Source organism: Ambystoma mexicanum, chromosome 6p (genome assembly GCF_040938575.1).
Source record: "Ambystoma mexicanum isolate Mex_15411 chromosome 6p, UKY_AmexF1_1, whole genome shotgun sequence".
Lineage (NCBI taxonomy): Eukaryota > Metazoa > Chordata > Amphibia > Caudata > Ambystomatidae > Ambystoma > Ambystoma mexicanum.
Genome location: NC_090935.1, coordinates 18,499,945 through 18,524,144, shown reverse-complemented (window position 1 = coordinate 18,524,144; position 24,200 = coordinate 18,499,945). Strand labels below are relative to the sequence as shown.

Below are 24,200 nucleotides of genomic sequence, written 5' to 3'. Positions count from 1 at the left end.
ACGTGTATTACAGGGGTACGCGTGAAGTACAACACGCGATTGCCCAGGGAACGTGTATTACAGGGGTACGCGTGAAGTAGAACACGCGATAGGCCAGGGAACGTGAATTACAGGGGTACGCGGGAATTATCACACGCGAACAGCCAGGGAACGTGTATTACAGGGGTACGCGTGAAGTAGAACACGCGATAGGCCAGGGAACGTGTATTACAGGGGTACGCGTGAAGTAGAACACGCGATAGGCCAGGGAACGTGTATTACAGGGGTACGCGGGAATTATCACACGCGAACAGCCAGGGTGCGTGTATTACAGGGGTAGCGGGAAGTTCAACGCGCGATTGGCCAGGGTACGTGTATTACAGGGGTGCGTGGGAATTATCACACGCGAATAGGCTGGGTGGGCCCTCACAGGTGTACCCTGTACACCCTCCACGGCCCCTGCAGGCAGCCCACAAAACAGGGGACTACCCTGCACACCTGATCATGTCCCCCTGCACCCCCATCCACCAGGGGCACCCTCCACCAGGCCCCCACCCATGTCTCCCACCACCCCCACCCCCCAGCAGTGCAGGGGCACCTGCCAGCAGGCCCCCACCCATGTCTCCCACCACCCCCACCCCCCATCCACCAGGGGCACCCTCCACCAGGCCCCCACCCATGTCTCCCACCACCCCCACCCCCCAGCAGTGCAGGGGCACCTGCCAGCAGGCCCCCACCCATGTCTCCCACCACCCCCACCCCCCATCCACCAGGGGCACCCTCCACCAGGCCCCCACCCATGTCTCCCACCACCCCCAACCCCCAGCAGTGCAGGGGCACCTGCCAGCAGGCCCCCACCCATGTCTCCCACCACCCCCACCCACCAGCACTGTGGGGCACGTGGCCAGCAGGCAGTCAGGCAGCAGCAGATGGCAGGTGGGAGCGTACTCAGGGCTCTGGGGGACTGTAATTTGGCCTCCTGGCCAGGAGCGTGGTCTTTCGTGTTTGAACGCGTGGACAGCCTGATAGGGAGTGATTTTGCACGTGAAAATCCCACACTCAGCGAATCGCGCGAAAACCCGTCACCAGCATATGTGCGTCTATAGTTACCTGCACGTGCAGTGTCAAAGCGTGTGATTGGTGAAAATGGATCTACACGCAGGAGTGACAAAGCGTGTGATTGGTGAAAATGGATCTACACGCAGGAGTGACAAAGCGTGTGATTGGTGAAAAGTGAGCTACACGCAGGAGTGTCAAAGCGTGTGATTGGTGAAAAAGGATCCACACGCAGAAGTGACAAAGCGTGTGATTGGTGAACATGGGCCAAGCACGTACACGCCGTAAGTGACGCTGTACGTGTGGGCCTGTATATAAGGTAGTGTAGAACACCATTTCCTTGTACGTGCTTTTCGTGGAGAGCGAGTGGGTGAATTCTGTACTTCTTGTCGTTTCACACGCGATTTACTTCACGGCGTTTCCAGTTCGTACTCCCTGTTACCTCTGACAGCTTTTTCTCTTTTTCCTCTTGTACTGGTTTACCTGGGCCTGTTCCCTCAAACAGTGTCCCCTTCTACTGTTGTCCTGTCTCCTCAGACAGCGTACACATCTTCTTTTGGCGGGGGTGTTGCCAACCAAACGCGCTCATTTTTCACGCTCTTTTACCTGGCAGACGGTGAGTCACGCACGTATCTAACTTCTGTGCTTGCCCCGTGTGTAGCCTACCCCTTCAGAGGTCATTCTAGGCTGCGTGTGACACGCATACCTTCATTTTTGTGTTACTGGATGCCACAGCGTAGTGCAGGGTTTTCCATCAGCACACGTGGTCTAGGAGGGGTATTGGGCACGTTCCTTAACTTTTTTGGGGTGCCTGTGCGTTGCGTGACCCGTCATCTTTCCCCAGGGGTGTCATATAGCCTTGCCACTGCACTAGGGTACGAATACCATCTGGTACCCAACCCCTTTGACACCCAATTGCCCAGGACAATTGTGCACACCGACTCCCATACGCACAATAACATCAGTGCCATGGTTGGGAGGCGTGCAAGCCGTAAGGGTGGCAAAGGTGGCCGAGCCACACGTGGTGGCCGTGGAGGATCCACTAGGGGACGTGGTTGTGACTTGCAGGGTGCCCCTGTCCCCCCCAGTCTGGAGGACCAGTCAGGGACACCCATGCCCCCCCCCAGTTGAGGGTCATGTGGCTGATACCAACCCTGATCAGCCCTTGTCGGACCAGCCCATTGTGGCACCAGACCTGTCCGAGGGTGATCCCATCGCTGACATCCAGGTCAGCAGGTCCACTGCACGTGCACCGGTGCACATTGGTGTCATCAGGGCACGCGCATCTATGCCAGATAGGTCATCTGCTGGCCCCCGTAGCCAGGGTGTGGCTCCATCCACCCCACCTCTCATACACCCTGCCAAGACTGTGTCGGTCCTAGTTCATGCACCTCAGATCAGGCCTGACCCCATCCCTCTACCCCCAATGCCTGCACCTACTCCCATGCTGAGTGTGCAATCCCACACACCCAGTACTGAGTCCACCACGGCTCCTGCCCCTAGTGTCCACAGCGGCGTAGGACACTCTGGATCCCCACCCCCTTCCAAGCGCAAGAGGAAGAGTGCACGTCCGGCACAGGCTGATGCCCCAGGCACGGCTGCACAGTCCGGCCCATCAAGGAAGCCAAGCTTCACAGACGCCGAACTGAATGCACTTGTTCAGTATGTGTCAGATCATGATAGGGAAATGGTCATCGTTGCAGGGTCCAAGACCACACATGCCAGACGCCAGGCACACTGGCAGACCATTGCTGACAGAATAAGTGCCCTTGGAGTAGTGAGGCGCACAGCTAGTGATTGCCAGAAGCGCTGGAATGACCTTAAGCGCAGGGCAAAGGATAAGCTGGCCTCAAGTCATGACGCAACCTTGGTGACTGGAGGTGGGTCCCCAGCACAGGAAATAGAACTCACACCACACGAGTCCGTAGCTGGATCCTACGTCACCGAGGGACAACTCCAAGGTGTGGGAGATCTCCCTGATTACGAGGCATCATCCGGTGAGTGCACATGCATGTGTGTATTATCCATGTGCATGGTGTGTGTGTGAAGCATTCATGTTGGGTGCCTGTCAAGGGGGTGTGTGGCAGAGTTGATAGTGGCACCCATGTGCCTCATCCAGTATGTTCAGTGCAACACCATCTGCCCACAGCACTATCCCTACTGGCAACAGTGCACATATGGCCCTACACCATGGAAGTTGCCCTTGAATTGTCATTTTGTCACTACATTGTTGCTCATACTCCCCTGTCTATTCATCTGATGTCTTACATACCATTCCTATACTTTCCCCCAGCCATTCAAGTTTCATCTTCACATGCCTGACATGCAATGATACCACATGCTAATGCGTCCTCTGTATATAAATGCCAACCAACATGCTGTCATACTGTGGATGTTGCCTTGACATCCACCTCCTACCTGTGTGCTTTGGTACCGTCTGGTTTCGAGCCCCATTCCCTCACACTCCATGCTGCTCTTCATGGTCTATCTTCCCTGACTTCTACAGTTCAGACCATCGTGCCCTACTCACGACACCTGCTTGCTAACAGTCAAATGAGGGCACCCTGCCCTCCAATGCGACCCACCCTATTGCTGACAAGTGCATCTGAGCCTACTCAAAGCTAACTCTCACTGACATCTGCTCATACATGCCTTTGCCTGTCCCATAGACCCTTCACATGGTCCCTGTCCTCTCTCCTTGCTCCTCTTCCACCATCAATGGTGGGACCCGTTGGGGTGTACTCCTGGCCTCCTTCCAATCCTCAGAGGCCACAATTGATGTGTATGGTAATGGGAGCATCTCAGTCCAAGGCCCTTAGGCCAACCTCATTCTCCTTGAGAAATGCTACCCACATCTCATCAACTTCCTTTCCTCTCCTGCTGTCCCCCCTCCTCTCTCCTCATCAATCCTGCACTGCCTCCCTGCACCCTCCCATGATCCTTCTCCGCCTCCCACTCCAACTCCTACACATGCTGCACCTCTGATCTCTAGCACTCCCCGTAAGTCCTACAAGGCTGTCAACCTCCTCCACAATTACACTCCTTTCACTGCGGCTGCATCAGGCATTCCTCCGATATCTGTCACTTACATGAGGTTATGCACCTTGACATCCTTGGTCTCATGGAAACATGTCTGACGGCCAGCTCTGTCTGCATCCTTCACACACTCCTACCTGATGTTCAGGAGATCCCCTCCTTGGCCCGCCACTACTGTGCAGGGGGGGTGTGCCCTTGGCTTCCCTGAGGGTATTCCTGCCACTGTCACTCCTACTTAGACCTACTCCACTCTGGAATGGCTTGTGTGACGTCTCTCTCTACCACACCTTGACATTCACAAACTGTGCGTACTGTGTCTGGGAAAACTGGTCAAATGTACTACTTCCTTTCTGAGTGTCCTCACCTCTCCTCCTCACTCATGTCCCCAGACACAGAAATCCTCTTCCTTGGTGCTGTACGCATCCACCTGCATGCTTGTTGACCCCCCCACGTGACCTTTCTGTGACCTCAGCAACTCCCTCTCACCCTCTAGACTCCCGTCTGTCCCTACTCATTCTGCAGGGCACACTCTTGATGCTCTGATCTCATCTGACTTTCCCCTCTCCGTCCATCTCTGCACTCCTCTCTCCTGGAGTGATCACATTCTCCTCTCCTCCCAGCTCACCCTCACCACCCCACAGGCAAAGCCACCCTCACCACTGTCACACACCTTCTTGGTATTCCAACCCATGAAGTGTGTGTCAGTCGAGGCTTATGCTGCCAAAATCTCCCCCCCATCCAGCTCCCCCTTAGGCTCACTACCATCCTGACAGGGCCCACTCCATGCTCCACTCTATGTCAGGTACACTGGATGTCTTTGCCACGGTCATGACCACCTGTCTGAAGCCCCATGCCAATGCAGAGTCCTGGCATGACTCGGATCTTGTGAACCCAAACCACAGGTGCCGGGTGGCAGAGAGGGAATGTCCTGCATCATGCTCATCCTCTGGCAAACTGGCCTGCCACATGCTCCAAAGGCAATAGCGCCTCACCCTTTTCACCAAGATGAGATCCCCAATCCAAGGGCACATATCTGCGGCATGTGACAACTCTGCAGGACACATAGAAATCTGCAAGGACCTTGCCGAGCCAGATGCAGTGTGTACCTCCCCTGTCCCCTCCGAGCCCACAGCACTGCATGATTGTCTCTGTACCCCTATAGGCCACCCCCCCCAGCACTTGTCTGCGCCTAACACCATCTGCCCTTGACGTTAAGTCCTACTTACCTTGTACAGCACTTCCAGCCGCCACTTCCCCTTGCACTTCATTGTGCCACCCACCCCTGCACTTGCGTGACATGAATGACACCAGCACCAGTAGGATTGTTGACTGGCATCCCCTTCTGCCCCACCACCCCTCAGTGCTCCGCTGTACCTTCATACATTTCTGGACCGGTGCTTCACGAATGCTATATGATTCCTTTACAGGTGATGGGGAGGTGGAATCTCATTGTTTACTGCATTTTGTTGATGTAGACAAGGCACTGTGCATCGTGGCCAATTGGGACTAGCAGATCCATGTACAACATGTTAACTTATTGATGTGATGATGCAATGTCAGGACCAGAGTGGTTGAAATCCAAAAAAGTTGCCCTCCTCTCCCTCTTCACTTGGTGGCTATGTCACATGCCATGTGTGTGATGGCATGTGCCTTTGACATGGCAATCACCGGCCAATGTGTGATGGCAGTGCTAGGCAGCATGGTGAGCAGGCGTTGCTCTCCAATCTGTACATTGTATGCCCTGAGCCTCCCCTACAGACCCAGTGATGGTGAATGCATAGGAGGTCTCCCAGTCATGTGGGACATGTGTCGTAGAACTACTGCCTCTGTTGTTCATCAGCCCTTGTTGTATGCCATGGTGCTAATGCCTGTTTCCATTTTTCTCTTTCATGTCTTTGCAGGGGACGAAGCACTTGTTGATGCTGGGGATGTGGTGGTTGAGCCGTCCCAGGAGGGCAACCCGGGCCGACCTTCCACAAGTGAGGGACGTGGTGTGTTTGTGGGTGAAAACCCACAAGTGCTGCAGGTCGTGCTGTCGAGGGGTGTCTCTGGGGGTTCCTCCCCCGAGCAGTATTCAGGTGTAGACTCGGAGGATGACACCTATGTGCAGTCGCAGGTGAGTGTTCTTGGGAGAGAATCTCCTCTGTCCGACCCACCTGCAGCCGGGCCATTGCCCTCAATGGGGATGTCAGTGTCGGCAGCTCAGCCTCCGGTGGTTACGGATGCAGGGCCACACCACACAATCTCTGATCCTGTTCCTGGGGCTGCAGATCAGAGAGGGAATGCAGTCCTGCAGCCTGAGGCCTTGCCGGCACAGCAAGGCGCAGTCCGCCTTGCCCCAGGCAGGTGTGGTGCCCGTCAACGTGGTGGCCGTATGCCACCTGGCAATACCGCTTGGGAGCAATCCATCTACGGTATGGCCACCCAACAGGCAGAATCATCCGAGATGATTGCACAGGCCATGGATAGGGTGGCCACTTCCATTGTCCCCCCAGAAAGGCTGATGGAGCGACTGGAGCAGGCTACAGAGTCCATCTGCCAGGCACACAGGGAGGACATGTTGGCGTCCAACATGGACAGGCGGGCGGCACTGGCGACTCTGCGGGAATCACTTTCCATGGAGTCCCAGCGCCACAGGGAAGGCCTGAGGGAAGAATTCCATCACCTCAGGTCGACCCTGTTAGAGCTTGAGGCTTCATCCCATAGAAGGACAGAGGAGCAGCTGGAGCGTCTGACACGGACGCTCTCGGCCGAGATGCAGGCAACTCGTGCGGAGGTCAGGTCATCCCGGAAGTTACTGCATGGGGACCTCCGCATGATTATAACCCAGAACCAGAACTACCAGACCCGCCTGCTTGCAGCCATGGAGGAGCAAACTCGTGCTTTGCGTGGGCTGCCTCCCATTGTCACACCATCTTCTGAGGCAGCTCCCCCACCTCCTGAGTCAGCTGCAGGGTCTGGCCAGAGCGATAGCGACTCATCTCCCACAACAGAGTAGCCGTGTGGGCCACGAGCCTATGGGGTGTTTTATTTTCCCATGATCCACACAGGTGGATTGTGGCGTGCATCCTGTCCTCGGACCTCATAGGTGGCCCCCCCCCCTCCCCGCCGGCCCTTTCATGGCCATTTTTTCTCATTTTTTTTTTCTTTTTCAAGAGTGTTGCCTTGTGTGGGTACCTGGGCATGCACTGTATTGTGGCTGGGCACATGCAGGCTTGTCCTGAGTTTGGTTTCGATGCTTGGGTACCAGACATCCACACCCCTCCTGCTTCCGTTTCCATGGGCTTGCAAAGGGTGTGCCCAAGTGACAGCAAATTACACGGTGACATTGGACTCCCATGAGCTGTTGGCCAGTCCATAGTCAATACTGTGTAGACATTCATAGTGAACATTGTTGTTGCACCTAACTATGCATGATGGTTTGATATGTGCCTCTACTTACATATGTTGCTCATGTTTTGCAGGTATTTCACACAGTTCTTCACACGGGCATACTCTCTGGAGTCAGACTACATGTCGGTAGATGTGCACTGACACTTTTGCGTGGCGCCATCACTGTACATCTGGACGGTGAGGACATACCCGCAGAATCAGGTATTGAGACTACCATTGATTACATGCATTGTGTCTTGTTTGGGTGGGCTTCAGGGTGGGTTGGTGTGTAATTTGATTGAAATTACTCTTACACAGGTGTGTAGTAGTGGCTCCAGCGCGGTTAGCTGTTCAAGTGCGGCTATGTACCATTTGGGGCACTGCTATTTGTGACACCGGTGTCATGTTGTGATGGCCAGTTTGTTTGCTCTCACATACCATGACATGGTGTCCTCAGTGGCGGGACTGTGAAGGGAATGGGTGACATGGCAATGTTGTCATGTAGTGAATCGCCTGTGGCAATGCATATTTGATTGATGGAGTTGTGTCTTTTCGTTGTGATGCATTGCTGGTGTATGTGTAGGTAGGGGTGCACACATAGTGACACTTCCATGTTAACAATCTCAGGCTGATGTGTATCTGACAGTTTATTGTCAAGTAATTTTGTGACATTGTCAGGTAGTGTCATCATTGATTGTCAGATGGTATGTGCCAGAGCAGTGTGCACTAGCCAGCACTGTGATTCCTAGGTGAAGAAGTTGGCCACCAGTTGCGTACGGGCTGCCTCCCCCCGTGCCCTTTCCCCTCCCATGCGCAGCGGGCGTGCATGTGGTTGTGGATGTGGGGGCACCACCATGTCCACGGGCAGGCCCCGGCGTGTTGCAACGTTGTGCAGGACACATGCTGCCACTATGATCCTGCACACTATTCGGGGAGCATATAACAGCTGCCCGCCAGAACGGTCAAGGGAGCGAAAGCGTGACTTCAGCACTCCGAATGTGCGCTCCACTATGCCCCGTGTTGCAATGTGGGCTGTGTTGTACCTTACCTCGGGTGGCGTGGTGGGGTTCCGGATTGGGGTCATCATGTGGGGGCTGATAGGGTAGGCACTGTCCCCTGCGGAGGTGGTGATGGGTATCATTAGTGGTGTTGTGTCATGACCCAGTATCTGACATGCATGCATGTGCAGTGGCATTCATGCTCACCAAGCAGCCATGTATCTCCATGCTGGCCAGCCTCTAGGTCCCGGCATAGGGTAGACATTCTGTAGATGAAGCTGTCGTGGGTGGACCCGGGATAGTTGGCATATACTGATGTGATTATTCCCTTGGCATTGCATACAACTTGCACGTTGATGGAATGCCAGTGCTTGCGGTTTCTATAGATGTGCTCTGTTGCCCTGGGTGGACGTAGAGCCACATGTGTGCAGTCAATTGCACCAAGCACTTTGGGGAATTGAGCCACACCATAGAATTCCTGGATGCACGTCCGCCTTTCTGCATGAGTCCGGGGGAGATATATGTGCCTGCGGACTGATGGCCGTGCAGTGATGATGTTCAAGACCTGGTGTAGGCAGCGTGACTGCGTGGCCTGTGACACACCACCCACTATGGCACTTGTCCGCTGAAAGGATCCAGTGGCCAAGAAGTGCAGTACATTCAGGACCTTCTGCAGGGGGCTGAGTGCTTGGGAGCACAGGGTGGGTGATGTGAGGTCATCCTCCCACTCACTGACCAGGTCCAGTATGATGTGTGCTGGAAACCTGTACCTCCCATACACCTGGTCATCAGGCATCCCGAATAGGCTGGTTCTGGGTGTGAATATTCTGGCCCTGACTCTCCTCCTCCTCCTCCTTTGGTAGCCCACTGCCACTGCTGCTAGGAACGGTATGTTCATCCTGGCATCTGGCTTGTTTATTGAAAAGTGCGCAAATTAATGCTTTGCGCGTGTTCTAGGCGAGCGTGTGACCCTCGCACCCCTGGAATCTAGTTCCCACTCCAATAGCGTGTGGAAATTCCCACGCAGCAGGCATACAGGTGCGCTGACGTACTTGCGTGTGTAAGTGCCCGCGCACCCCTGAAATACACGTACATAGGCCAATGGCGTGTACGCGCACTTTTGGCCAATTACACGCTATGAAATACACGTACATAGGCCAATGGCGTGTACGCGCACTTTTGGCCAATTACACGCGATGACACTCTGACGTGCAGTATTTCCACGTGTGCTCCGTCATCACGTGCTGAGTGGGGAACGCCCGTGCGGATCACGTCAGACGCGCTTACGCGCTGAGGGACTCTGGTCCAATAGAATCGCGTATGCATGCTGACGCACTTACGCGCTAAGGGCCTTTCCTCGGATTTCACGCTGACGTGCAGGAATTTCACGTGCCAAATCACTCCGTATCAAGCTGGCCACCCGAAAACACACGGAACACCACGCTCCTGCCCAGAAGGCCGAGTTACTGCCCCCCCAGTGCCCTGAGCAGCCTCCCATGTGCTATCTGCTGCTGCCTGCCTGCCTGCCTGCTGCCACCGTGCCCTGCCATTTGGTGCCTGCACATCAGCCATCTGCAGGGGTCCAGTTGCTGTGTCCACCCCTGCTGGAACTGAAGACTCCCAACTGGGATTACATCGCTCCACAGCCCAGCCCCAGGACCCAGTTGCCCACCCACACCTGCCTCTGGGGTTGCCATGTCGGGCACTTCCACATCTGGCACGAGTGGCAACCCCAGGCCAGAGGGGCAGAGGGGCACCAGCTTCACTGCCACCGAAGTTGGTGTCCTGGTGGAGCATGTCCTGGGGCAGTATGATGCCCTCTTTGGATCGTCCCGCGCCAGCAAGGAAGGACGGGAGAGGATCTGGGCCGACTGTGTGGTTGCCATCAACGCGGAGGGGGTGGCAACCCGCAACGTCCAGAAGATCAAGAAGCGCTGGGAGGACTTGAGGTCCAGGACCCTTGTGAAGGCCCGGCGCCTCGTGGAGGGGGGCCGGGGCCGCATGAGTTCCATCCAGAAGAGGGTCCTGGAACGCGTACGCCCAGCGCTCCACGCCCAGGTCCTTGAGAGGGAGGCCCGTCTGGAGTTGAGCGGTAAGTGTGCAAGCATTACTGTGTGAGACAGGGCATGTTGCGGTGTGCTGGTTCTATGATACTTGCCTGTATGTGTGCCATGGGCCATGTATGCATGTATGTGTGCAGGGACATCATGGTAATGCATGTGCGACCAGTGATGTGTGACCCACATGGTTGTTGCATGTGTTGAAATGCGGCATGGGGAGCCCTATGCAGATTTAGGACATGAGAGCATGCCAGTCTCTGTACCTGGACATGGATGGGGGTGAAGGATGGGTGCTGATGCCAGGTACATATATGGTAGCCATGTCTGTGTGCCTGACCTGCGTGTCTGTGACTTGTGCATGCCATGGATGCATGACACATGTGTGTGACAATGCACAGATTCAGTGACGCACCCAACTTACCCTTGTTTCGCCTGTGTTCGGTGTGTTTGGGGCCAGATGGATGTGACTGAGGTGAAGTGTGTGCATGTGATATGCATGAGCCATGATGCATGTGAGTTACATATCATTGAATGTTTCAAGAGTCAATTGGACATGCATGGAAATGTGCATGGCATGCACCATGCCTGTTACTGTGTGTGTTTTGCCTGGACTGACCCATGTGTTGTGGAGGGACATGATGGAAGTGTACTTTGACAGTGGTGCTCATCTGCTATTGCTTCCTGTCTAGGGGACCATTGTACAGTAGCCTGATGCTTGTGTCCTTTGTCTCCCTCTACGCAGCGGCTAGTGAAGAAGAGGGCGGAGACGGCGCTGTGGAGCAAGGCGGCGGGGATGCCCCCACGGCTGCAGCGGAAGGGGTGGGTGAGCCCCCACAGGGGCCTGCTACGGCGGGAGACGGTGAGGAGCCATCCAGGTTGGTGGTTTGCACAGAGGAGGAGGCGGCCGACACTGGTGCATACATGGGGCCTGGTGGGAGCATCCCTGCTGGTGCAAGATGTGCAGTCCAGGGCCAGGGGCAGGAGGCAGCACAGGTCACCGTGGAGGTGCCTGTGCATGTCGCTGTCCCTGACCCTGTGAGTGCACCACCATGCACCAGCAGGGATGCCCCGTCCCAGGCCCGTCCGCAGGTAGAGGGGATGTCCATGTCAACTGACTCCCCTCCACCTGCGGGCGTGGGAACCCCTGGCCGCGTGGAGCAGGTCCTGATTGGGGTCGCGATGCGCACGGCTGTGATTCGTGATGCCGTGCGTGCTTCCCGGGAGGAGCACGCACGTCATCACGAAGTGCACCGTGCCGACGTGGCCCAATTGGGATCGGCCATGTTCGGGGGGTTCCTGCATGTGTTGGCCAATCTGACGGCCCTCTCCTCCTCTGTGCAGGCTATCCACCGGTCGTTCTCCTTGCCGTCTTCCGGCCCAGATGCCACCATGGCCCCCTGTGGACCTGCCCCGACCAATGCAGCCAGCTCGGTGGGGATCCCATCCCTGCCACAGTTGGGAGTCGGAGGTCCAGCAGGGGTGGACAACACAGCAAGTGGACCCCAGCAGATGGAAGATGTGCCGGCATCATCGGGCAGGGCACGTGCACGACGGCGTCGGTGGTTACCATCAGCCTGGATGCCGTCGTGCTGGCAGAGGCAGTGGCGTCGGAGGCAGCAGCGGACTCGACGTGGGAGGCATCATGGCTCAGGGCCATCAAGATCAGAGGGGCAGGCATCGGCCGGAGGGCAGGGCAACCCTGGCATGGCGGTGTGTTCCGTGTGGGAGGAGTTTGGCCAGCGGATAGGTGCGGAGCGGCAGCGGGCGGAAGAGGAGCGGCTCGCCATGGCCAGGGCGGAGATCTCCATGCGTCGGGCATTGAGGCGGGCTGAGTGCCTCGAGGAGGCTCGCAGGGATTTTGGTGAGCACATGGGGTTGTCCCTGCGAGACCTCGGGGCCAGGACAGAGTCCCGCCTCCAGGACATTGACATGGAGTTCGAGGATGCCCTGGCCAGCATCACCAAGTGAGCCGCAGGACTTGCCCGCTGCCTTTGTATATAGTTTTTTAGTTAGTTAGTGCTAGGTTTCCTTTATTTATTTTTATTATTTTGGACCGCTCGGACAATGGCCACTTTTTTGTACATATTTTTTTTATTAGTTAGTATTAGGTTTCATTTGTGGTGTTGGGCTCATGGACCCTGGAACATTCCTGTATATATTGTTATTTTTTGGGAGATACATTTTTTTATTTTCTTATTGTTTACACCATGACGTAATGGTTTTTCTTTGATTTCCTACTACATGGTTTTGCTTTGGACAAATTCTATTTATTTTTTAATCCTTTGTTTTTTGGTTTATCATTTTTGTTCTCGGACATGGACCTTTTATTTACTTTGCCACATAGTTGTATGTTTTATTAGTTTACTTATTTTTTGTTTTTAATACATTTTTATATTTTCTTACACTTGTGTTATTTTCTCTTTGGTTTCTTACATGTCATGATATGGGTTTTGACATTCACTTGCACCCATTGTGTATGTGTGTGTGACGGACATGTGTTCTTTTGCATACTTGCCTTTGGGGTTTTGTCATGTGATTGCATTCACTATGTGGGTGCATGCAATCCTTGCCTGGGTGTTTGTGCTGGGTATGCTGGCCATTACTACCATGATTGTGTATCGTCAGGACCTGGGGCCAGGGGGACATGGGTGGGGGCCTGCTGGCAGGTTCCCCACAGTGCTGGGGGTGGTGGGAGACATGGGTGGGGGCCTGGTGGAGGGTGTCCCTGGTGGATGGGGGGTGGGGGTGGTGGGAGACATGGGTGGGGGCATGGTGGAGGGTGCCCCTGGTGGATGGGGGGTGGGGGTGGTGGGAGACATGGGTTGGACATGGGTGGGGGCCTGCTGGCAGGTTCCCCACAGTGCTGGGGGTGGTGGGAGACATGGGTGGGGGCCTGGTGGAGGGTGTCCCTGGTGGATGGGGGGTGGGGGTGGTGGGAGACATGGGTGGGGGCCTGGTGGAGGGTGTCCCTGGTGGATGGGGGGTGGGGGTGGTGGGAGACATGAGCAGGTGTGCAGGGTAGTTCCCTGTGGTGTGTGCTGCCTGCAGGGGCCGTGGAGGGTGTACAGGTAATGCCTGGGAGCACACAGCCAAATCGCGTGTGGAACTTCCCGCGCACCCCTGAAATCCACGTACCCGGCCATATCGCGTGTGGAACTTCCCGCGCACCCATGAAATCCACGTACCCTGACTAATCGCGTGTGGAACTTCCCGCGCACCCCTGAAATCCACGTACCCGGCCATATCGCGTGTGGAACTTCCCGCGCACCCCTGAAATCCACGTACCCGGCCATATCGCGTGTGGAACTTCCCGCGCACCCCTGCAATCCACGTACCCTGCCATATCGCGTGTGGAACTTCCCGCGCACCCCTGAAATCCACGTACCCGGCCATATCGCGTGTGGAACTTCCCGCGCACCCCTGGAATCCACGTACCCGGCCATATCGCGTGTGCAACTTCCCGCGCACCCCTGCAATCCACTTACCCTGACTAATCGCGTGTGGAACTTCCCGCGCACCCCTGGAATCCACGTACCCGGCCATATCGCGTGTGCAACTTCCCGCGCACCCCTGCAATCCACGTACCCTGACTAATCGCGTGTGGAACTTCCTGCGCACCCCTGAAATCCACGTACCCGGCCATATCGCGTGTGGAACTTCCCGCGCACCCCTGCAATCCACGTACCCTGACTAATCGTGTGTGGAACTTCCCGCGCACCCCTGAAATCCACGTACCCGGCCATATCGCGTGTGGAACTTCCCGCGCACCCCTGCAATCCACGTACCCTGACTAATCGCGTGTGGAACTTCCCGCGCACCCCTGAAATCCACGTACCCGGCCATATCGCGTGTGCAACTTCCCGCGCACCCCTGCAATACACGTACCCTGACTAATCGCGTGTGGAACTTCCCGCGCACCCCTGAAATCCACGTACCCGGCCATATCGCGTGTGCAACTTCCCGCGCACCCCGGTATACACGCACACGTTTATTTTTTCTCTCAGCCCGTGTCTGTGTTTGTGGGTACCCCTTTGTACGTCATTTGTCCTGGAGGGCCACAGTATTGGACATTGATCATGTCTGTATATAGGTGCTATTTGTTGGCGCACCTTTTAGCGCACATTTCTTGTGGCGGTCGTGTTTGTGCCTGTTTGTGCCTGTGCGCTGCTTTGAGCGTGCGCTTTTTTGCCCTATTCTATTCCATGAATACGTGTTGTATGCGAGCGTGTGGGCGTTCCGCGCACTTGCCTCCTAAACTTTCCCCGTGCCGCCCACATTCTTCCCCATTCCGAGTGTTGTGCCCCATTTTATTCCCCATTCCGAGTGTCCCGCCCTGTGTTCCGCCTACTTTAGAGCTGTGCGCTGCGCTCGGAGTGATAGCGCAGTGGCCGTGGCGCACGACGTTGGTTGACCTGTGCGCCGGCCTGCGCCGTGCGCTTTTTCAGCGCAAGTCCTCTGCTTTTCTCGCGCACGGACTTCCATGAATCAACGTGCGCTGGTTTCCCTGCGCTTTTCGCTAATTTTCGGCGCAGCGCACGTATTGGCCCCTCTGCGCCGGGATTTTCGGCGCACATTTATTCCATGAATCGGCCTGATAATGTTTTTGTTGGGTACACTGCCCTGTTTTTAGTAAAAATAGTATATTGCTCCTAGCTGTAAGGCTGAATTTGAGTAAATGTCACAACTCGCAGAACAACCTAATGTGGATAGTAAGCAGGGGGCCAGGAATTCAGCTCATCGTGTTCTGTGGTGCAGTTATTCTGTTGGAAATATCGTGCTTACATACATTATGAGGGGCATTTTCTCCTGGCACTTGAATTACTCCATTAAAGTGGCACATGAACTCCTATTGGCAGGTTTTCTGACACATTCCTTTCAGTTGCAATTATTCGATTTGCAAAAATTACATAATGTCTGAATTTTTTGACAACCACATCAGTGATTAGCAATACGTGTTTTTTGTAATAAACATAATGTTTTCCCAATGGCATTAAACACTTTCTGCATTGTCTCTGGGAAGTGTTGACAAATGAATAGCCACAACTAAACCCCCTGTTTATCCTGCGCATGCAAAGCTTTTTTGTGCATACACGTTTTTCTCTCCGCGCAGGAGTACTTTTGGTAGGTACTGTGGCATATCTTGAAGTCTTGGATTAGTTGATGGGCTCTCCTTATAATCACATATAAAATATTGGATTTTTTAGCCTATATGTTTGGAAAAAGAGTTGTAAGATGCTCCTTTTACACTGATGTTTCAAGAATTGCTGTGGTTGGGAAGTGGAAATTTCATTCCAAACTCTTCAGAGATGGTATCTCACTAACTCTGCATGCTCACAAAGTGGCTTACATCGTTATTCAGTTGCGCACATGGAAAGTAATGTGAGCACGAAGGCTAATCATTTCCGCACTTAGGGAAAAATAATTAGAGGGAACATTGGTGGGGAGTGCGGATCTACTGCATCAAGCTCAGTGTTGCCCCCCCCGCCAGCTATCCTCCTGGGTAGACTTGCTACAGCGCATCTGTGGTGGAGAGTACAGATCTACTGCATCAAGCTCAGCGTTGCCCCCCGCCAGCTATCCTCCTGGGTAGACTTGCTACAGTGTATCTGTGGTGGATAGTACAGATATACTGCATCAAGCGCAGTGCTTTAATCAAATAATACTATTGAGTTCTTGCAATTCTTGACATCTTCTAGTACTTCTGCCTCCTCGTGCTAAAGAAGAGTACCTACACTCTACCGAGTACCAACAGCCAAGAAGGAAAAATGTCTTCACGGTGAAGAGAGATGAAGGACTAAGCTGTGAAACTGTGTACTGGTAGAGCACGCCTACCCCCACCTCCCAAAGTGGCCATGCATAATGACACGCCCCCATGCCATTCAGGAGATGCTCTACAAAGAAAAACAAGTAGTAGCAATGCCAACAATTTGGGCATTTGTGTAGGCATGGGAAAGGCACTTTCCAGTCACTGCTTTAGTAGTATTAACTAGCCATTTATTGTAGCAGGTGCAAAATGGGGCAAGTACCTGGGTATCAAATTGTAGTGCCTAGCAAACGTCTAATTCTTATAAACAAAAACTGTTGGCAGATCCCAACCCTGGGGGTGGACGAGCAAGGGACGAACACCTTGGTAGGGGGGCACGAGGTTATGCTCTTGGAAATACTCAAAGGGAGATGCAGTATTATACTGAAGAGGAAGGGGAAGGGGACAAAGTCCCTGAGGTTTTCCTTTGTTATTCTACATTGACCTCCCTTCCACCCAAATAAGCTCCCTTAACAAAATCCTACCACCCCCACAACTCTGATAACCCAACTAGGAACCCTGTTACCCTATAAAACCACAATTCCCAGAATCCTTATTTTCCCGGTTTTCACCCGCATACTCCCCATCCTTCGTCTCCACACCCCTCTGGTTATTCTTTTCTGAACACCCAATATATTATGAGAAACAACTCCCATTCCCACAATTCCTCTTGTTCATTTCATTATCCCGGCTATTCCTGTTCACTCCACAAACCCAACAAAACCCACCCTTCCTAGAACACTACCAACCCTCCAAGTACGAGGGTTACAATTCCCTAGAACACCTCTTCCCCCTCCTAACATGTACAATATTATGACACCAACACTTTCTCCCGATGTACAAAACAACATACTAAGCTTAAGTTATTTACCTGACATGTCCGAAACCAAGGGTCAGGCAAGGTCAGGCAATTGACCTGAATCACACACACACCTGATGGCCCTTTCCTCTCCCCACAGGGATAAAAGGTGGAGCATAAGACGAGCGAGGCAGAAAGCACGACAAGACAGCTATCCAGACCCAGAAGTTCAAAAGGAGGAGAAAGGCGTCAAATATTGAGACGCTGACAAGGAGAGACGCGACCTTGCCCTTTTCGACTCAGACCCGCAAAACCTCTGCAGAGGGATTCGTAAGGCCGTGGACAATAAGCACAAGTGTCTTGCAGCAGATGTCAACAGTACACAGAGCGTGCGTAAGCCGCAGCGAGAGAAACTCCTGCTACCATGGTACCGGCCTTGACTCCAGATCCAAGGAAAGCCAAGCGGTTCAACACAGCCGGTGAGTCGAAGGGAGAACCAATAAGAACCGGGCTCTGTTGAATGAAAGTCTCAAATTGGCATATGAAGAAGAGTTCAAATGACTGTGTAGGTCTTAAGGGAAGACCAGCTGTAGAGGGAACCGGCACCACGTGGGGGCTGACTCATGAAACCCTGGTTGATCCCATGTCGAATATGACTACAGATACCAAAAGGCCGTAGGAGAGCCGCCAAATTAGGTCAAAGTGGTCATACAGGAGGTCGAGCAAAATGCCCGTACAATTGAAATTCTTTGACCGACAAACTGTTGAGAAAGTAAGGGAAGAGAATCCCACATGGCGAAAAGTTTGTACATCAACTGTATATCGGAAAAGTCGGTGAGAGTGAACCTGTTTAAAAAGACAGTGGGGTTTGTGAAAGCGAGAAGTATTGCGAGACAAGGGGAAGGAAAGTGTCCCTCTTGTCATTTGGGATCCGAGCCCGGTCAAGGGAGATCGAGGGGTGAAATGCTAGCACCCAAAGTTCACTAAGAAAAGAACTATTTTGTGAAATCGTTGAAAGCGTTATCGTCAAGGGTCTGCGCCCGGAAAAGGGGGACTCAGGGGTGAAGCCTTCACCCAAAGTCTACGTGAAGCAGAACTTTGTATTTGTTTGCTAAATACATCAGGCCTCGAAGGAAAGAAACTTTTACCATCGAAGAACCTGATAGCTGCACTGAAACTGTCAGCTCGAGCGTGTCCCACCTTGTCCCGTGCTAAAAACGTGGGGAACGGAGACCTCAAGGCAATCACATCCTGACTTATTATTTGAACACTGTTTCCTTTACTTTGATACCCTATCCCACACTCTTTCTGTAATTAGTTGTAAGGAATTGGCAATCATTTTTTGTTAGTATAGGCCTTTTTACTTTGACACAACGTCACTAGGACTGCCTTATTTTTCATTTCATGGTCGACGCTGGCTCTCATTTTAGATTTAGGTTCAGGGTAGGCAGTTTTTCACCCTGCATTTATAGTTCAATAGACACCCTGGAACTGTGATCACTTGTGCCTCTCTTTACTGTTGCCACTATGGGTTCCTTACAAATCCCATAGGGTTAATTGCCATAAGCTTCTGCAAGCTTGCTCAGGATCTCTTGTTGCCTTGCATTTCGGCATTACTGCATTTGGCTATTGATAAAAATAATAAAAGCTTTTACAGTATGTATATGTATCCGTCCTCTATCTACAGAACTGTGTAAACATGTTCTTCGTGTATGCGAGTGTGTGTTTGTGTAATGCTTGCAGGGCTGAGAGTATTCTTCGTGACTGGCGCTGCTACGTAGTGGTGTCACTAATGACATCAGCACAGAGCCTTCTCTGCACTTAATCGATGCAGACCATTATAGTGTTCGGATCCACAATCTCCGTCGGGTTCTCTGGATCTGGGAGAATATGCACTGGATTTGGTTGGAATGGCTGTCTGAGGGGATGCCTCCCTGCATACGAGTTACGAGTGGTGCACTGGAGGATCGTTTAAAAAATGATGAGTGACTTTGACTCTTCGACACGTCATGCTCATGGGGGTGAGGAGGGGAATTCCTGAGACCCTCTCTTCAGCTCGTTGAACCACAAGAGCATAAGGAATCTCCCCATTTCCAGACTGAAATTGTAATTTAATATACTTTTCAATAACATTTAATTTAAATGTAACTCAAGCCTTTATTTGCTTAAAAAAAAGCAACATTATATGGAGTGGAAGAGGTCACCTGATCACCAATATTAAGCAAGCAGCAAGGAATTATTTTTCCTAGTACAGAAGGCATTGTTTAGTTAGTAGGGAAATGTCCTTAAAAATACCCTGGGCCTTAATTCTTCTGGCGTTACAGAATGGCACAAAGCAGAGCCCGGGTGCTTAATGTCGATTACCGACTTGTGTGATGAATCCCCCTGAGATCTCCCCGGTGGTGGCACTCTCCGTTTAAAGTTGTACCCATGCTCATCTCCATTTTTTTAAAACACCCCCTTTCCTTGTTTTCAACATTATTAAACACCCCTTATTCTCAAAATCATGGAGTCTGCAATTATTTACAACACCCTTATACTTGATAATGTCTTACCTGCACAAAACAATCAGGCATCTTTGTGAATTGCCCACTTGTCTTCACATCACAGAAATGTTTTACACAAGGACCTTCTGAATAAAATGTGCATACATTACACTGTTTCAGGCTTATGTAGTGCAGCCATTTACTGTGGAGAATAGGCACACTGAGGGTGTGGAATGCTTATGGTCCCTTCCCAGTGAGCTGTGATTTGTCAGGAAAAGGAGTGATTAGCACTCTCCAATTCTCCCCCAGCCCAATAATTAAAGATAAGAGTCAAAGGGCCTCATTACACGGACGGCGGTAAGGGTTAACGGTCACCGTTAATGGCAACGGTGACCGTTAACCCTTACCGCCGTACTACGAGGTCCCTTTGCGGGTTGGAGGAATTAACGCCTGCTTCTTGCAGGCGTTAAAAACCAACCCGCTAAGGGACCTCGGAGCTAATTACGGCACCGCAAAATTGCGGTGCCGTAATTAGCGCCTTCCCCATTCCCATAGAGCCCTATGGGGCAGAAATGGGAATGGGGAAGGGCAATGGCGGAAGGGGGATTTACCGCCCCTCCAACCTTGGAATGGGGCGGTAAATCCCCTTTCCGCCAAGGCGGTGCCGGTAATTTACCGGCATGGTCCAGGGTGCTAATAGCACCCTGGATTACCGCCTTCCGTGTAATGAGGCCCATAGTCATAGACTTGGGGAATGACCTGGGGGCCTGTGAAGCCCAGCTATGGCTTTTACCATAGCTTGGCTTTGTTACTGCAAAGGCCTCATTAGTGCCAACCTGCATTATGCACACACAAAAAAACTTTTGTTAAGATTTCAAAAAGGAAGACCTCTGTGTTTTACACATCAAGAAAGCACCCTTTCACTCGTTTTTGGGGACGAGCATGTGTACCGCACAGCAGTTTATGTGCCACCACCAGGAAACCCTTCCTCAGGCTCCAGCTGCTCTCAGGCCTCATCAGGGAGTCACGTGACAGTACTCTGTGGCTATGCTTGGACCCCTTGAAATCAGGCCCACCAGCTTGTTCTTCTCTGTACTCTCACTCTCTGTGGGGTTAGCAAGCCTCTAAACCCCATCCCAAATGTGGCAGGCAGAGGGGAACAGGGGGGGATCAGAGATTATACCTGGGGAGCTGCTTTTTAGCATCCTAGGCAGCCACTAGGGGCTGGGTTGCACATATTCTCCCTCTCGGCAGCTCAAAAGCCCTGTGTAAGTATGATGTCAACGGCTCCGAAGGGCACACCACAATCTATACAGTTGCAGTATTCATAACCACATTTATAATGAGGCAGGGCCAGGCAACCTGAAGTGCCGGAGATGAATTGGCATGGTGAAAGAAAGCGGCTGAGCTTCTTCGTTGAAGTTGGTGGGGCACAACCTCATCCACCTCCAATGGCAGGACTACCATTCTGAAAAGGTAAAGTAAACTAGAAATGGATGTGCTAAACACTTCTGACCTGGGATGTCTTAAGTACTCTGCATCCCTGTCGTTAACACTGCACGTGACGTCAGGCTTATGGGTAGCCACATATTCGAATGGTACTAGCCAGCAGAACTATGGCTAAAAGGCAGTAGTTTTGGACTACTATACAGTCAGCACTCGAACAAAACATGGGCCAATTCAGTTAGCACACTTTTTTTGCTATTTGTATAATAATGAAAATAGGTTTTGCTGAAGTGCATATTACATAATGTTTTTTCTCCTATGGGACAGACATGGAGCAAAAGGTTGTTTCTCATGTTGGTGCCTGCATTCGAGCAGTGTAGCAATTAAAGCTTTCTACTGAATTGGCATGGACATATTTACAAACAATGTTGCAACCGATCAAAGTAATCGAGAGAAGGGGCGTTCTCTTGTTTTGTTGCTGTTTACCTTAAAAAGGAGAGTCAATAAACATGAGTCCACTTTTCAACTCTGGGAGATGGTGGGTTTGCTGGTGTCATTTACGAGCTGCTCTGTGTAGAGTGTAGCTGTGACAAGAAAACGAATGCACGAGGACTCCAACCACTGCTTTCCTCGCTCGAAGGCTGCAATAGAGAGAGAGTGTGCAAAGCGCCTGCCCCCCACTGTTTACCTCTGTCCAAAGAAGTCTATGCTATTCCAAAGGTGAACAAATATGACCATCAGGAGGTCCAGCCGGGAAGGAGGCTTTCGGAGTGAATGGGGGGACTGAGGGGACAGAAACGGAAGACAGCATACAACAAGCCGGTGTAGTGTAATTTTTCGCTGTATCCTGGTGTGTCTTAACGAGATTCCTTTATCAGGAATATGTATTTGAATTAAGTGCATAATTATGATGTTAATAATGCACTTAGTTCACATACACATGCATATATATTTGGGATGGATTCTTTCATATGTTTTGCACATTTAGTGCTTATTAGAATCCTGGTAGTTTATGAAACACAGTGTCCGCTGCGTTCATGGTCTTTTGTCTGCTGGGTTTGTGCTTTTTGCGTCCGATTTAAAGTCACTCGTAACACGGTTTCACCATGTTCTGTTACTTCAGTGAGCCTGGCTCCCAACAAGTTACAGAAACTTCACCCCCCCACCCCCAGAACGACAGACACACCACATTCCTGCTGTCTCAAAATACTATCCGTGAAGTAAGTCTGCAGAATAGAATTTTTTGACAAAAAGCAAAAAGTGACGTTACACCGTTAAGAGACACTCTACATTAGTGGGAAGATTGAAGGGGGAGGCTGCACAAAGCTGCATCTTGTGTGGGGGGGCAGACTAACATATATCTTTAAGTGCTTCCCTTTTGAGGTTGAAATTCTGTGAAATAAGCAACAACTCTGGATATGATATGTCTTTCACGGTGCGTCACTCTTTCTCAACTCTCATGCTGGACTTCCTTTGCATCTTGTACTCATGGTGGCCCTGAATCATGCTGTTCCCATCTTCATCTTGTATCCTGGCTTGCAACATTATGTGTTACTACTGACTTCTGCAATTGTATTCGCTCTCCACTCTTGCTTCTCCACTCTTTTTTGACTGCTTACTCTCTTATCTCCCCTCCTTTCCCTTCTCCCTTTTCCTATCTCCTCCCCTTACTTTCTTCTATGCACTTACTCTATCAGAATTGTCCCTGGACCTAATATGATAACAACCTCATCTGTTTCCTCCACCCTCCCATTACTGTTTTTTTCCTCCCCACGACCCCTCCAGCACTATCTGAAATGTCGTCAGGCCTAATTTGATAGTCGCTTGTTTTGTTCCTTCCCTCCCTTTCTGCCCCCCTCTCCCTCACCTTTTGTTTTTCTCCAGCTCCACCAGAAATGTCGTCAGGACTAGCCCACTCTCCCCCTGCCTTCCTTATCTATGTCTTAGCTCTTGCACTATCTGAAATGTTGTCAGACCAAGTACGATAGTTAATTTCACATCCTTACTGTTCATGGCCTGTAAGAATGTGGTTGTATTTTCCCCTGTTCCTTCCAATGCCTTGAAGCGCTTTGAAACACATTGTGTATAGGCGCTATATAAATAAACGATCATATCATATCATATATCATGTAAGGGCATGTTTTTACACTGTGCTCTACAGTCTTGCAGCCACTGGTGCCAAATACAGAGTTGTGGGGGACAAGTAGGAGGTATAGGGGCCAGGTATGAGGTCTGAAGTGAGGGTGGGAGGGGGGCAGAGGAGACTTCCTTCCACTACTTTCTTTTACACTGCGACCCCTGTTGATGAGGTTAGAAGATTGGGCGCAGTCTGTGAGGGTTGTGAGGTGAGTAACTGGGGTCAAGGGCCACTGGGGATACATTGGGTTTAGCGCTCGTGGGCGGGGGATTGGCGAATGTGACTCTTACAATGGGGATTGGCGAGGGGTCTCCTACCGGCAGTGCTGGGGAGAGGGGGTCCGCCCTACTCGCTTCGTGTTCTCAGAACTGCTTCGGGGCTCGCCTTTTCCTTGTTGGGGTCCCAGGAAGTGTCTGACTCCCGGTTACAAACCCGGGCCGCAGAGACAGCAAACAGACATGCGCAGTGCAGAGGCACTAATCTACTGGGCATGCGCAGTAGAGAGATACCGATCAGAGCACGCACAGAAAAGTGATACTGAAACAAGGAGCATGCGCAGCAAGGGATACCCAAGAAAGAGCATGCGCAGCAAGGGTTACACGAAGAAAGAGCATGCGCAGCAAGGAACACTCAAGAAAGACCATGCGCAGCAAGGGTCCTGTGAGAAGGAGCATGCGCAGCAAGGGCAAACTTTCCGACACAAATCTAGTGGAAGAAGAAGTATGCGCAGAAACGAGATACTTAAACGAGGAGCATGCGTGAAAAGGGTATACCGAAAGAAGGAGCATGCGCAGTGATGATCTACTCCCACCGTGGACACTGACATCTCTACAGATGGGGGGCTGGCATGCCAAAAGAAGAGACACTTCTACACTAACGCTTTATTTCTGTGACTAAAAAGGAAACCAGTTTTTTTTTTATTTTATATTTGTGTTTGGTTATTCAAAACCTTCACAAATGCAGCAGTTACTAATTAATCATCTTACTGTTCAAATCAAAAATAAAAATAAAATTACATTTCTAAAGAG

The 24,200-nt window shown here is 51.9% G+C and overlaps 1 protein-coding gene across 1 annotated transcript in view; it reads right to left on the bottom strand.

The window, feature by feature from the left end:
* LOC138511142 (zinc finger protein 585A-like) overlaps nt 1–23,630 on the bottom strand; it is a 185,115-nt gene extending 161,485 nt beyond the window's left edge. The window contains exon 1 of the mRNA XM_069626634.1: nt 23,490–23,630. The gene's annotated coding sequence lies outside the window, so the exon portion shown is untranslated. The remainder of the gene's footprint in view (nt 1–23,489) is intronic.
* Nucleotides 23,631–24,200: the final 570 nt, after the last annotated feature.